General features: G+C 37.4%; 1 protein-coding gene and 1 long non-coding RNA gene across 6 annotated transcripts in view; one reads left to right on the forward strand and one right to left on the reverse strand.

Annotated features, from left to right (window-relative positions):
* LOC106558299 overlaps positions 1-14,641 on the reverse strand; it is a 75,966-nt gene that overhangs the window by 14,558 nt on the left and 46,767 nt on the right. For 4 of the 5 annotated variants that reach the window (XR_005384843.1, XR_005384840.1, XR_005384842.1 and 1 more), the window contains 2 exons: positions 9,414-9,478; positions 6,560-6,623 (listed from right to left, as the gene is read on the reverse strand). This is a non-coding gene — a long non-coding RNA (uncharacterized LOC106558299). The remainder of the gene's footprint in view (positions 1-6,559; positions 6,624-9,413; positions 9,479-14,641) is intronic. The other variant, XR_005384841.1, reaches the window with a different exon arrangement.
* Positions 1-14,641, forward strand: part of ITPRID2 (ITPR interacting domain containing 2) — a 111,125-nt gene that overhangs the window by 10,406 nt on the left and 86,078 nt on the right. The gene's annotated exons all lie outside the window — the stretch shown is intronic.

The raw sequence follows: 14,641 nt of genomic DNA on the forward strand, positions 1-14,641 counted from the left end.
CAGCTGTGAGAAAATGGTCTTCCATTTACTGCCTTCATGTTATTACTTCAACCTGGAATTTCCTCCCACTCCATCACACCCCAACCTTCCATGAAATACTTAATTACTTTTTATGATCCAACTCAAATTCTTTCTGGACGTCAGTGGGGACTTAAATAAACAAACAAATTGAGCCTCTGTGAAGAAACTCCTGTCAGGAATAGATTTTTCCCTTCCCAGAACACACTGAATTCCTTAACAGCAGGGCCTCTTTTGCCTGTCTTCATACTGCTGCACAAAGCACGCAGTAGGTGCTGACGCTTTGATGAATGAAGGCCTTAGCACCTTATACTCAGGCCGCACAGCTTTGCATTCTGTTTTGTAGCCATTTATCTTTTCTGTTAAGTTAAAAATCTCCTTGAAGGCAGAGACCAGATCATAATTTTGATTTCCAACAGAATCCAGTGAAGTGTTTTAACATCAAGCTAGGACCAAAATAATTAAATTAATTTCTTAAGGGAATTAGTGCTAATCCTAGCTAGATACATGAGAAGAGAAGCTGACCTGTGATGTAATTATAAGAACAACCTCACAGCCTCAGTGAATCCCATGAGGATCTCTGAAGGTGGAGTGGCCCTTTAGATGTATCATGAATCAAGACAAGGGGGAAGAAACCTTTGTATCCTGCATTGCCCAGGCATTAGATGTGTGTTGTGTCATAGGAAGAGGGCATAACCTTAGGTGACGCAGCTTCCTTCAGCCAAGGACAATGCCTGGAGGAGGACACAGCTGTGAGATCCAGCATCCAGATTCCAGACAACAGGGGCATCTCAATAGTGCACGGACGGCAGCATCGTATAGGACGTCCCTGAGAGGGAAAAGGTAGCCTCCTGTTCACCTTCCATAAAAAAATCTTCTTACAGTATGGGAAAGAAAATAAGACTGAATTTACTTTTAGTGTCTGAGTCTCCAACTCCTCCTTTGAGCCCAAACAACTTCCTTTTCTCTTTGAGGATTTGAACTGGCACTCAGGGTATTTATTTTTTGATCTTCTCTGTCACTGGGGTAATAGGAAAGTTTCTCACACTCACCTCCACAATGCTAGTCATCCAAGACAGTACTGTCACTGGCCCAGCCTAATAAAACAGAGTCTCCCTGTGTCAGCAGACATCTCTGTGGTATGTGGCTTTCTGGGGAGCTATACAGTTGTTCCTAGTTAGCAGATCATAGCATTATAAAATATGGACCTAAAAAAAATGAAATTCTCACCAGTGTCTTCTATCATCTGTCCCACTCAGGATCAAGGATTACTTATAGGTTAACGACTCCTACATGCAGGGAAAAGCATCGGCCTTCTATTCTTTACAGTCCCTACAAGCATGATCCCTGCCTCCTACAAGAAGGAGCCAGAATATCTACTGGGCAATTTTGCTTGCAAGGATGACTCGTCTCCTTGGTTCTTCTTGTTTTCTGATCTTAATTTCTATATGGCTAAAGAAGGCTTCCGTGGCAACTCTTGTTTGCTAAAAACTACCCATATTTTCTATAACCAATTTTTCCAAAACGGGCAGGAAGATACTTTCCTTTCACCCAGCAACCAATGTTGAAAAAGTCCCATATAAATGGGTAGCTTCTAAGTTAAAGGTGATTTGTACTTGGATGGTCCCAGCCGTTCTCTCTGAACTTAGACGTCATACACTAAAACTAAATTAATGTACACAGTCTCTCACCGGGGTTCCTGTTTTTTTTTTTTTTTTTTTTTTTTTTACCTGAAATTTCAGACCAGAGCTGGAGATTGGAAACCTCTCTGTGGGGCCTTACTTTCAGGGAAGTCGATTTACTAAGAGGGCTATTAAACCAGCACCATCAACTGCAACTCCCCAAGTCTCAACTAAGGCTTCCAGTTCATCTCTGCCATTTGGTTGGGTTCCATAAACACACATCTCTTACCCCTCTTTTTTCTCTCCTTGAAAAAAAGCTTTGCTAACAAGAAGAATTTAGATCTCCCATGAATTCTGAAGCTTCTCTAATAATGCCTTGTTGTATGTTGCTCTTGTAATAACATGCTTTAACTGAATCCGATTTTCCAAACTGTTCAATAACACCTTGTCATATGGCTCATTGCAAAAGACTCTATTATTAACACAATTCCAGAGAACTCTTCTCCTTCCTGTTAGTGCATGGTGGGGAAATGGATGTACGAGTCCCAGCAACTCTCCCCATTATCAAGTGTACTATTTGATGCTGTCAAGTATTTCGTCACCGATGTGAAGCTCTGGCAGGGCTGAGATCATGTGTACCTCCTAATGCCAAGTCTGTAAACTTCCTTTTAATCTTCACATCTCTGCCTCTGAAACCTGCCACTACTGCAACACAGCATGCTCTCTTCAAACTTAAAATCCTTCTGTCCGTTCCCTGAAATTGAGCTGCCTGACAATGTATCTAGTATATGGTTAACAGGTTAGCAACCTCTAGTGGGGATTCCAATGTATGCTTGATACCTGCTTCAACAGTAGATGTCCTACATTTGATGGACTTGACAGATAGAGCTTGGTAAAAGCAAAAGCACAGTGGCCACATATACACTTCCCATTGGGAAAAAAAGGGTTATATTTTAGAGACTGTTGAGGTAAATCTCAAAAACAAAACAAAAAAAAGCCTCTCACCTGTAACTTGGAATGATTTTAGCTTATATAATGATACAAATTCTTGATTTTTGCTTAAAATATTCAATCTCGAACAGTGCATCCCTATACAAAAACTGGAAAGTTGGCCTCAGAGTAGATGTCTACTTTGGATTCCTTATGAGGGTATTTGGGACCTATTCCTTTAAGATTCTCAGAACAGCTCTTGTTAATTGAAAATAGAGGGATTGGAAACCATGTCCTGAAAATCAGTAAAAGACTTTTTGAAACGATCTATGAGAAATCACCTTAAATACTTCAATTCTTAAGAAAGGTTTTTACAGCCACACATTTTGCTTCATGCTTGCCCTAAGAGCACATTCCTGAAAGCACCCGGGATTTGATCTTTCCCTGGAGGCTCTTTCTTACTTTTGAGAGTCCTCTTTGAAGAAAAACTAGAGATGAGAAATATTTTTATTTTTGAAACTAGCAAATCAGGGGTCATTTTTATTTGCCCTACATTCTGCTTAAAAATGGGATAATTTCTTTTTTAGCTCACATCTCTTTATCTTATGATATTCAGCTAAAAGAAATTAGTTGTCACTTTCAACATTCAGCTTAGAAATAAATATCCCTGGCCAGATCAATTAGTTCACTAGATACACTTCTCTTTATCTGCAAGTGACCATTTTCCCAAACTTTCTATCACTATATATCAAAGATCTTCTATTTTCTAGTCCCTAATGCCATTCCACTCATGCTCCTTCAGACCTTCACTGTCAGCCACTTTAAGGCTCACTGGTCCCGGTAACACCCATGTCCAGGTATCAAAATCTATTGCTCTTGCTAGATAGCAAATCCATATAAAACCTACATCATTTTGTTTTTGCTCATGATTTTGTCTGACAGTAATTTTGGGAAGAGCTCAGCTAGGCAGATCCTACCTGGGGTCCTTCATGTAGTCATTGTCAAATGTGGTCCAGAACTACATTAATCCTATGGAGCTCAATTGGGCTGCATGTCCAAGAGAGCTCATTGTCATGTCTGGCAGTTGAAGCCAGCTGTCAGCTGGGATCTGAGCTAGATTGTCACCTGGGGCATGTACATACATATGGCTTAGCTTCCTCACACTTTGGCAGCTTTGAGTATTTGGATTTCTTAAGTGGTAATTCAGGACCCCAAGTATAAGTGTTCTCGTGAACAGGGTAAAAACTGTCTCACCTTTTATGACCTGGTCTCAGAAATCACATAGCATCATTTCTCCTTACTCTACAGTCAAAGTAGTTATGAATCTACCCATATTCACAGTGAGGGAATGCATACTCATTTCTCAGTGTGAGGGGTGTCTATGAATTTTACAGCCATTTTTTAAAAATCCACCAAAGGGGCCTTGCTGTCTTGCTTTCTCTTGCATCACCAGTCCTTATGATAATGCCAGATACATAGGAGATACTCCTTGAGTGTTTGTTGAAATAATGTATTTTGGAAGGAAAAGAAAAGAAATTCTGTGGTTTATGCCAAAACGACCGAGGCACCATAGAAAGGCTCTACCCTTTGATCTTCAAGAAGGGACACCACTATTGGCTTCCTTGGATGATATAAGTAGTCATTTGTTTAAAAGCAAAAGGCTGGCCCTTATGTTCTTCTTTTGGCCCTTTTCATTTTCTGATGATTCTAGGCCCAAAGGAGATTCCTACATGACCAGAGCTTTTATTTGCATTTTTGAATGACAGTCAAGTTCCCATACTCCAAGAATATGTGACATTATGACAACCTTGTAGCATCCTCAAGTAACATATGGCAAGAAGTGATCTGAAGGAACTGTGGATGGTCTTCAAGTACTCTATCCTAGACAGCAACTCTGGCCACACAGATATACAGCTGAATGGTCTTCTCTATTCCATGTTAGTTAAGGTATATAGTAGAGTGTTTCCATGTATTGTGCCACATACATGAGATAATACAGATACAGAGAAATCCCATGTGTGGATGAGGGGATCTATACAAACATTATATACCAAGACCAAATACTTGGACTCTGAGTTAGGATGAGTTTCAGTAAATGCACTTTTGACGCATCACACAAAATTATAAACAGGACACAAGCCTTAAAAACCTTTGTTATTGTTCATTAACACCACCACCTAACAAGTAACCATATTTATAAGTAGAAATATCTTCTGAGAAATGTCAGGCATCTTGTTTGAATCCTCTGAAACAAAACAATTTCTGTGATGCATGTATAGTGATGCCAAGAAATCCATCTGCCAGCCAGAATTTCATCCTTTAAATACCTTGTTATGGCAGCACAAAAGAACACAATGAGTTTTGTTTAGAGTGTCAGTCTTCCATCTCTGGGCTAAAAGGATTAGGTCTAAATTGCACATTATTACATAAGACTGCATGAAAATGTTTGCTTCTTTTGTCCTTAAAAGTACTTCATGGTGTTTTATAAATAGCAAAAAAAAAAAAATTAATTACACTAAAGAAATCCATTCTGAGGTCCACAAGCAGTAGATCTGCCAGGCATTCCATTTTATGTTATTATTTATTCAACACACAAAGGTCAGAAGCTTTTCAAGTACACTCACTTTGGACATGGGAGGAGGCTGGGGAGAGGCCATTGAGTGTAATGGTTAAATGCGTAGATTTGGGTATCAATCAGCTCTGGTTTTAGCTTCTCTGACTAATAAATGGGACTGAGAAATTGACTCACCCTCCCTGTGGCTCATTTTCCATATCTGGAACATTGGAGATAGAAGTATTCCCCTTCTAGGGTTGGCTTAATGGTTAAATGAGATAACATATGTAATTTGCTCACCAGTGCTTGGCACAGAGTAGGTGCACTGTTAACAAGTCAGAGAAGAGTAAACACACACTTCGGTAGGTATCGTGTGTGTGTATAGGAGAGCAGGGAAGGAGGCAAGGAGACATGGGGGAAAGGAAGAATGAGGAAGAGAGACAGATGGAGAGACTATTTTGAAAGAGGCATAGAGAGAACACTATTGGGGACACAGTATGGATGTGATGGTTATTTGTTAATGTTAACTTATCTGAGGAAGAGATTTTGAATATTGAAGATATGGAAATGGGACAGGAATGAAATGTCAGGAAACATACAGAGATTTATGTTGCTTTGAGAGTCACTAGTCTTCTGTACATATGATAAAGCAGAAAGTCAAAAACATTTCCCACTTCCTGTTCCCCCTTCTATTTCCATTTCAATCATACTTTTGCACCTGCCCTTGCACTTCTGTGTACCCAATGTCAGAAGCCTGTCCTATGAACAGGACTCAGCCGTCCAGTAGATATGACAGTTGAAAAGCCACCAGGCCATTACGGTGGCCCTGCAAACAACTTAGAGGTATTTTCATGTTATTATGGGAAGAAAGTCCAGTGTGATATACAAATAAAAGTGGAATTTTCTAAGGAATGAGAGTTGGGAAAGGAGTGAAGGAAAGATGTTAGGTAGACAAAAGGCCTTTTCTCCCTTTTCAGATGAACTGCTGAAGTCATTTCTATCCTTAATCTCTATAGGTCAGACAATTCAGAAGAAACATTCTGAAATAAAGTGCAGTAATATTGCCATTACTAATTAAAATAATAATTTTCATTGCTTAAGCTTATGTCTTTAATGCTTTTGCTCAAAAAATAATATTCAGGTTTAGCCGATTATGTTAAGAAACAGAGTACCAATGACTAATTTTTAGTTTTTTAATGCTTTTTCAAAAAAATATATATTTTTACTTTACCTTAACATAATTCTGTTCAAAAAAAATTCTGTAACAACCTTCAAATAACCTTTTAAAATATTACTTATGAATCTATGTACCTCAATACAGTGTTTCCTGTTTTTCATTTCCCCAAGGCCAAAGTGACACAATTATTAGCTTTCAATAGGGTTAAACAGTAACTACCCATGGTTATTTTTGTGAAAGAATGGAAAACAAATATACCTTCAACCAGTGAAACAGTTGAAAAGATTCCCATACTTCAGTTCTTTCTTATCTTTTCTTCTTCCTAGAAGAACACAGAGGAATTTTTAAAAAAATCAAATATTTTACATAAACGTTTTCTCTACTAGCGCTTAATAAAATCCTTTTCCTTTTACTGGGGAACCTCTTTAATCCTGTGGAGTAGTACTTATAATCTGCCAGGGACCATTCTAGATGCTGGAGATATACCAGTAAACAAAAGAGGTCAAAATCCCTGCCATTGTAGAGTATACAGCCTAGTGGGAGGTGGAGACAGAAAATGAACAATAGAAACTCAGTCATAAATGATAAAGGGAAAATTAAGACAGCAAGGGAGAAAAAGCATCAGTGAGGTTGGCAGTGGGTGCGGTTTTAGGTAGCATGGTTAGAGATGGACTCTTGAGATGACATTTAAGGAAAGATGTGAAGGAAGGCACCATGTTTAAAGAAATAGCAGGCCAAGTGAAGTCAACTGAGGGAATAGTAAGACATGAGAACTAAGGAGAGTCAGTCTGATAGCCTGTTTTAAGGATTCTGACTTTTATGTCATTACATTAAATGGTATTACAAGTCTGAAGTAGGACACTATTACAGGCATCTCCACATCTTTGTCTCTCAAGATTCATTCCCCACCCTTCTCCATCCTTTTCTCTGGCTCCCGGGAAGCTGAGCTGTATTTCCCTAGTCGTCTTCATGACTAATCACATTTCTTCCTTTGGGCCACCTTCCTTATCTTTCGGTTATCCAAATGTTCCCTGTATCAGAGAAGCAGAGACCTAACCAACCTGTGTTTCTCTGGATGGGTAGTTCCCACCAGTGGCCTTCAAACTCACCTGCTTCAGTGCCGGGTGGGGGTGGGGATGGTAACCTACTGAAACACAGATTCCTTGGTCTTACTGAAGACATTCAATCAGTATCTCTGGCTTTGGGGTCAAAGAATCCATGTTTAATAAGTTTCCCAAGGTCAGCTGTTTCTTACTGTGAGGCCTGCATATTAAAATTCTAGATTATAGAAACAGCACCCTTCCAATGGGCACCCAAGCAATTTCTTTTTATTAAGATTTTATTTATTTATTTATTTATTTATTTATTTGAGAGAGGGAGAGAGAGAGAGAGCACACACAGGAGTCAGGGAGGGGCAGAGGGAGAGGAGCAGACTCCCCACTGCGCAGGGAGCTCAACACCTGCTCAGTCCTAGGACTGTGAGATCCTGACCTGAGCCAAAGACAGCCACTTAATCAACTGAGCCACCCAGGTGCCCCCCAAGCAATTCCTTATACCTGATTTTCTTCCTTACTCCAATGATGAGGCCTCGGAAAAATTTGGTTTTGCTCTATTATATTATGACTGACTGTAACCTGCTGAAACTTTATTCCTATTTTTAGTCACTGTTTATAAAATATTATTTTGTAAAATATTTTATCATTAAATACCATCTATAAGAATTGTTTTGCACAGTCCTCAATTTCTGTTGTATGAGACTTGATGTCTTGTTTGAAAATTGATAATTTGTAGAAGGATTATCTATGACTCCTACATATTTCTGTGGATCAGCACTGACCTTATTTTTATTTAAATGGTGGTATTTCCCACGTGGATCATTTTTCAACATTATACTTGAATTAGAAGTAGGGGTACCCAAAAGTTACTAATAAATGCCATATATCTTGTTAGGTTTTTATGCTGTTCAAGCTGGTAGCACTAAACTTTGCGGACTTTTTCAGAGTTATGGAAGGAAACACTCTGTGATTTAGACTGTTCTGTCATAGAATTTGTGATGAGGAATTCACATTTCCCAGTACCGTATGCAGCACTGCTTTCGTATTATATGTAATCTTCTGTGAAGAGAGATACCAGATTGATATTTAACAGAGTATTTCTGTTACAATCTCCGGAGTTCAGCCTTTTAAACAAATATTATCCTTTCAGGTTTCTTGTTCTTTCTTTCTTTCTTTTTTTTTTTTTCAGATTTCATTTCCCCTGTGCCAAAATTTGCTATTTCAAGACACTGAGGCAAACAAGACTGTCAGGAATAAAGAACAAGGATGCACTGTCATGTACTGAGCAGATAATAGTAATTACCTACCTGAATAGCTGAATCTACTCCCTCTTAGGAAGGTTGGTTCAGTTGGCCCCTTACTAAATTTGATTTTTGTTTTCCCAGCAGAGAGAGGGCATGATATTTTGATTGAGGGAGCTGCATAATGGATTTACCTCAGGTTAAACTTGCCTTTCAAACTGGAGAGGATCATGTGGAGTCTTGATAGCCCACTCTGGCAGGACTCTGTTTATAGCAAATACTCAAAAGCATACATTTCCTCTCAAATATTAATATTTACAACTGCTGACGTCCAAAGGAATGCCAAATGCTAAAGCAAATGCTCCATACATTTTAGGAGTATAAGAAAGGCTTGTGAATCTTTTAATAATTGTATTGTATGTAATAAAATGTCTTGAAAATCTCTTGCAGAAATTCTGTTTCTCAATGCCTTTGGTTAAAGTCAAGGTATTTAATATGAGTGCATTTTTCATGAAGATAAAGAAACATCCCACTTTTTAAATAAATGTGCATTTTCTTTTATTAGTAAAAAGGCATACAAAAGTTCTAGATATTAGACATATTAAATGGTAAATGAGGATTAATCTATTGAAAAGGAAAAAAATAATTTTATATTAAATGCCTCAAGAACCTTTTTTTATATTACTTCAGATTTTTACATAAGAATAATATAGGATCTTTGAAATCCGAACTCTGGAAAGGACCTGGAAATTATTTAGTTCAGGAACACTAATAACAACAACAAGGATGTTAATAACATAACCTTTGAGCACCTACCATCTTCCTGGCCACTGTTTTAAGAAGCTTTACATATGTAATCTCGGTCAATCCTCACAACAATCCTGCAATGTAAATATTATTAAATTCATTTGACAGAAAAGGGAGCTGAGTCACAAAATGTTTAACCAATCTGCCTAAGGTCATGGAGCTAGCAAGGGGAATCATTAGTACTAAAGCTGAAGAAACACTAGTAAAATTATCCCAGCCCATTCTATCCCTGGGAAGTATACACAGCTGTCAAGAGTATGATTTGAAGATGCCAGAAGGTCTGCCTAAATACATCGCCTTCAACAGTGTACAACACTGTCTCAAATTCCCACTAACAGAGAAAGTGCTTCATGCAAAGATAATGCCTCCAGAAGGATATAGTTTAAAATGATAATGATAGCAAGACAAGGTACGCACATTTAGAGAGATTTGGATGATAAAAGGAGAAAGAATAAAAGGGATGTTGAAGTTAAACACTATAATGTACACTCTTGGTCAATCCTGGCAAAGTGAAGGGGTTATAAAGACAAAATTCAAGCAATTTGGCTTTGATTGATTATGGAAATTATCCGCCTTAAGCTATTTTCCCATTTGGGAAGTATAACCATACAGATAGTTAAACCTTTGCTATTGGTAATGGTAAAGTTTAACAGCAAGAATTACCTGTGTATAACTTGTATTTTTCTCACCACAGTCCTTTTCTTTTTTTTTAAGGGAAGGAGGGGCAGAGGGTGAGGGAGAGAGAGAATCTTAAACAGACTCCACGCCCAGTGTGGAACCCAACACGGGACTCACCTCATGACCCTGAGATCATGAGCTGAGTGGGAATCAAGAGTCAGATGCTTAACTGAGCCACCGAGGCACCCTAACCACTTGCCTTTTTAAACAGACATTTTTAAATAGGGGCCCCATAGATGGAGTCCTTCTGATATGTGAGATTTCCATTATGCGTGTAAGAATGCACAGTGCCCTAAGGAGATTGTCCAAATTCTCATAAGTATACACAAACCCCTTCAAAACAGTTACTGTAGCACAAAATCAATCTAGCCCAGCTGTACTTCTTCTATATCACCTAAAATTTGTGCCTGCTGGAGGTGGTCTTTAACAGCCAAGAGACTATAACATACAACTGCTCTGAATTATGTACCCTAATAAGCATCCGGACCTACACTGAAGCTGGCATTTTAGAAAGGGAAATATGGTATGCAAAATGAAAAAGAGCAGGAAAACATTACATGCCACCGTTTTGTTGGAACCACCTTTCAGGTTTTCCCTGTGTTTCTGCAACAGATGCAACTATTCAGGATTGAGGTTTAAAGTAAATACTATGCAACAAGTAAGTGAGACAGGTATGTCAATGGAAGGTCCTAGGAGAGGGTTAGACAATTGGAATGGGCAGTCAATCAACTAAAAACGTTTTTCAAAAATGAACAAACTGACCTGACTTTCTTGGTGAGCTATTACCAAGTTCTTTCAAGTTCTTAAAGCATTTTCTTTACTCTGTGTTTAACAACAAATGTGGGCCAATTGCTGAGTTAATTGAAAAGGATTGTTTTCTAGTTGCCAAGAAACGGTGCTTTCTTACATTATGCAGGCCATTATGTGCACAGATCAAGCTTCCTGATTTTTCTTTGAGGGTTTAAGAATATAGGCTGCTGTGATTTAGTTGTCCCTTGAGGAGAGGAGCACAAATCAAGAAGGCTTTCAGGGGTGTTGTTCCGTTTCAACTGACCAGGTAAGATTTGGATTTGAAAGTGCTACCTTCTTCCTAATGCTTCAGTTTTCCTAAATCATTTAAATGCTTTTATGTTGAGTGAATGAGTGGATCTAAAACGATGGTTTTTGATACGTGGGATAGTTTCATGTAAAATCATGCGAAGTTGATTTTCTTCCAGCTGAAGCTTCTGAGAAAAAAAAACAAGAGGTAGAGATAATAATAGTCAGTTGTAAGACTGGCTTTCAAGTTGGTTTCTTCTTGATTTCAGAGTAGTAAATCCATGTAAAGCAAAAAGTTGTGAGTGTGTTTGGGTTGAAATATAAAATCATTGCTATGGAAGCAAATATCTTTATTTCTGTTTGAAGAAAAGATCTCAAACTGTGTTTGACTTGTTCCAACTGAGAAATGGTCTTCATATTTGTTAACTTTAAAAAGAAATGCTTGATTTTATTTATAAATTGATTACTTATATCTTAAAACCAAATATATTTTAATTATCCCTTTTGGCTGTTTTCCTCATAATTTTGTCCTAAAGATGAAGATAAAACCAGAGTCCTTGTACTTAATACTACTGCTAATAGGCTTGATACAAACAAACAAGTCACCCTTCTTTCTCAGGAAGGAAAATGGCATTTTTTGATTCAAAGTCACTTGCTCCCAGGCTCACCAATACAGTGCTCACAGTGGGTAATAATTTGGGATAAGCGCTGGAAAATAACTCTGGGAGTCGAGTTTCTTGGGTCAAATCATTCTCCCATTCTTGACGAATTCATACTTTTCATAGATTCAGGTTGAACTCTGTAATCCTGTGAACTTACACTTAAAACTTCACAGAGTGCATGTGGACTCCACATTGAAAACAAGTTGATTGGCAAATCTGCAAAGTGCTGTTATTAATCCTTTCTTTCAGAGTCATATTTTACCTTCTCTCTCCCAAGGTTCTGTGTTTCCCGGGAATATAGTTCCTTTACAAGGAAGCTCATCAACATGGATACAAGTCAGGTCAAATATTTGTTGTCTCATTAAGAAAGTTTCCATTTGTTCAGAGTTTGAAGACACCTGAGTATAAATATGACCCGTGTAATTTGAACCCTAGTTGATGCTGGAAAGAAATCCTTGCAGCATGCCTTTACCTGGTAATATTATTTGGGTTTTCCAAAAGTGAACCAATACTCTGGCAATGAAACCATGATGTGGAATAAGGTCTGTGAAGTGATCATTAAGTATAACATGCAATCCATGCATTTATTTTTAACTTGCCAAAATGGAGTCTCCTTCCTTGAATTCCTATGCATTTTTTAATTAACTAAAATAGAGAGTCACAGTATCATCAACTATCACAAATTTTCATTATGCTCTGTTTTTTAATTTATGTAGTAAGTGGAATTGAATCAGCCCTTTAAATAAATGCATGGTTTGCAGTTACATATACTTGGTGTAATTTATTACCATTTTTTGTTGGAACCGCATTTGTTTTCAGGTGAGATGTAATTAAACAGTTCTGTTCTAGTTTACATTCCTTTCTTCGCCTTGTCAAATAGTGCTCTGTGCCCTGAAAATATACTTTTGATATTATTGGTACACAGTGCTTAAAATATCTGTACTGGTAAAGTTTTTGCTCAGTCTTTTTTGTAATTACTGCAGGCAGGTGACAGGTGACTATGTGAGACGGGTGGAGTGGAGCGAAAGTGAGACTGATACAGTAGCTTACGGGCAGATTTCTTCTCACATCTAGCACACCGTATCTTTGTCAGTATAACAGAACAACTGTGATAGGAATAAAGTAACTGTAAAGAAAATACTTAACAGCATAACAATCTTGACTTTATTTATGAGTGGTATTTTAAAATTAAACCAATATTAACTGATATTGACCTCTGTGGATTCAGGGTTTTGCCAAAAAAAAAAAAAAAAAAAAGAGAGAGATTTATTCAGGTTGGGATGGAAATCAGTATAAAATTTTGTTCAACCTTAGGTTGAGAAGACACTGAATTCATTGGTAGTTTATAGATCACAGTGACTGAAATACCACAAAATGATAGGCATTTAAGGGCACTTATTGATTAGTGAATCTAATGGCTTTGAAACTTTATTTTACGGACTCCTAGAGATTCCCAAAAGCATTGGGTGAAGGTGTGAAGGTGGGGAGAATGGTAGGGGAAAATAAATCATATTAGCAACCAGCCACGTTCTTCCTGTTTATCCACAAGAATATATACAGCCTAAGACTATTCAATAAACCCTTCATGATAATCAAGAAACACTGTATTTATAGCATAATGCTGATGTACAATTCAAGAAACCCAGTCAAAGTGTGAGATTAATTTAACATATCTCATTTATAGTGAACTCAAGAAGGCTTTTGACAGTCATTTCTTCTATCGTAGGCACTTAGCATTTCTTTCATGTTCTAGAAGTATTTCAGGGATCTTTATTAATCAGCATATCAATTTTTAATATTTTTATTTAATATTATTTTTTTAACTGGGATTATTTGTTTCATGGTATTACTGTTCAACATCACTTCAAGAATTTCTAAATACATTGTGCTTTTGATTACTAATTTTCCCATACATTTTTGGTATGAAATTTGCCTAACTTCAGGAATTCAGAATAATATATAAAGTAGTAAAGTGCTTTTTTATTCTCTTCTTATCTAAAAATGGTCTCTTTATTAGAAAATTGTTTTCAAAATGGAGAAGACACATGCAAAATATTTTGGTGATTTTAATTGTCCTGTGATTTATACATAATGAGCCATTATTATCTTGCTCTCATAAGGCACTAGGAATATTCCTGGCTTTTGTCCTTAAATTTTTTCTTAAACTGAGATTTTTAACTCTTCGACTGTAATAATAAATAATAATAAATTTTGGAACCACTCTTACAAGTTCCTTTTTTTTTTTTTGCTTGGAAGTATTTCTAAAACCTAAGAATGCTGCCCCTCTTTTCCTTTCTTTTGAGCAGTTCTCAATTTGGCCTTGTCTGAAGATATTTTTTGGTCACTGCAACAAAGGGGGTGGGGTACTCAGCATCTGGTGGATAGAAGACAAGGATGCTGCTAAAGATCCTACAATGCACAGGGCACTCCCTACAACAAATAAGTCTGGGAATCCAAATGTCAATAATACTGAGATTGAGAAACCCTGCTCTACAGGTCTCACATACCTTATTGTGGTTAAATGCATGATTACAGGTTAGAATTTTTGTTTTCATAACATCCTGAAATCCCATGTACCTTCTCCATTCCTTTTCCTTATAATATTGACCTAGAGGATGACACCTAGTTTTTAATTTTCTGATCTCTGCCTGTGTAAAGCCTAGGAATCATGATCTGACTAGAGTGCCCACTTTTCTCTTACTTATTACCAGTACCAAAATGACAATGGTCACATTATCTTTAAGCCCATATTATATCCACATTACTAAACAGGGCTGCGTTTTAATGACTTGTAGAGTATTTCCCTCATAGCTTCTACTCATGGATAAGTAAGGATTCATTAAGGCAAGACAATAATAC

The sequence above is a fragment of the Canis lupus genome, chromosome 36 (genome assembly GCF_011100685.1).
Source record: "Canis lupus familiaris isolate Mischka breed German Shepherd chromosome 36, alternate assembly UU_Cfam_GSD_1.0, whole genome shotgun sequence".
NCBI classification, from domain to species: Eukaryota; Metazoa; Chordata; class Mammalia; order Carnivora; family Canidae; genus Canis; species Canis lupus.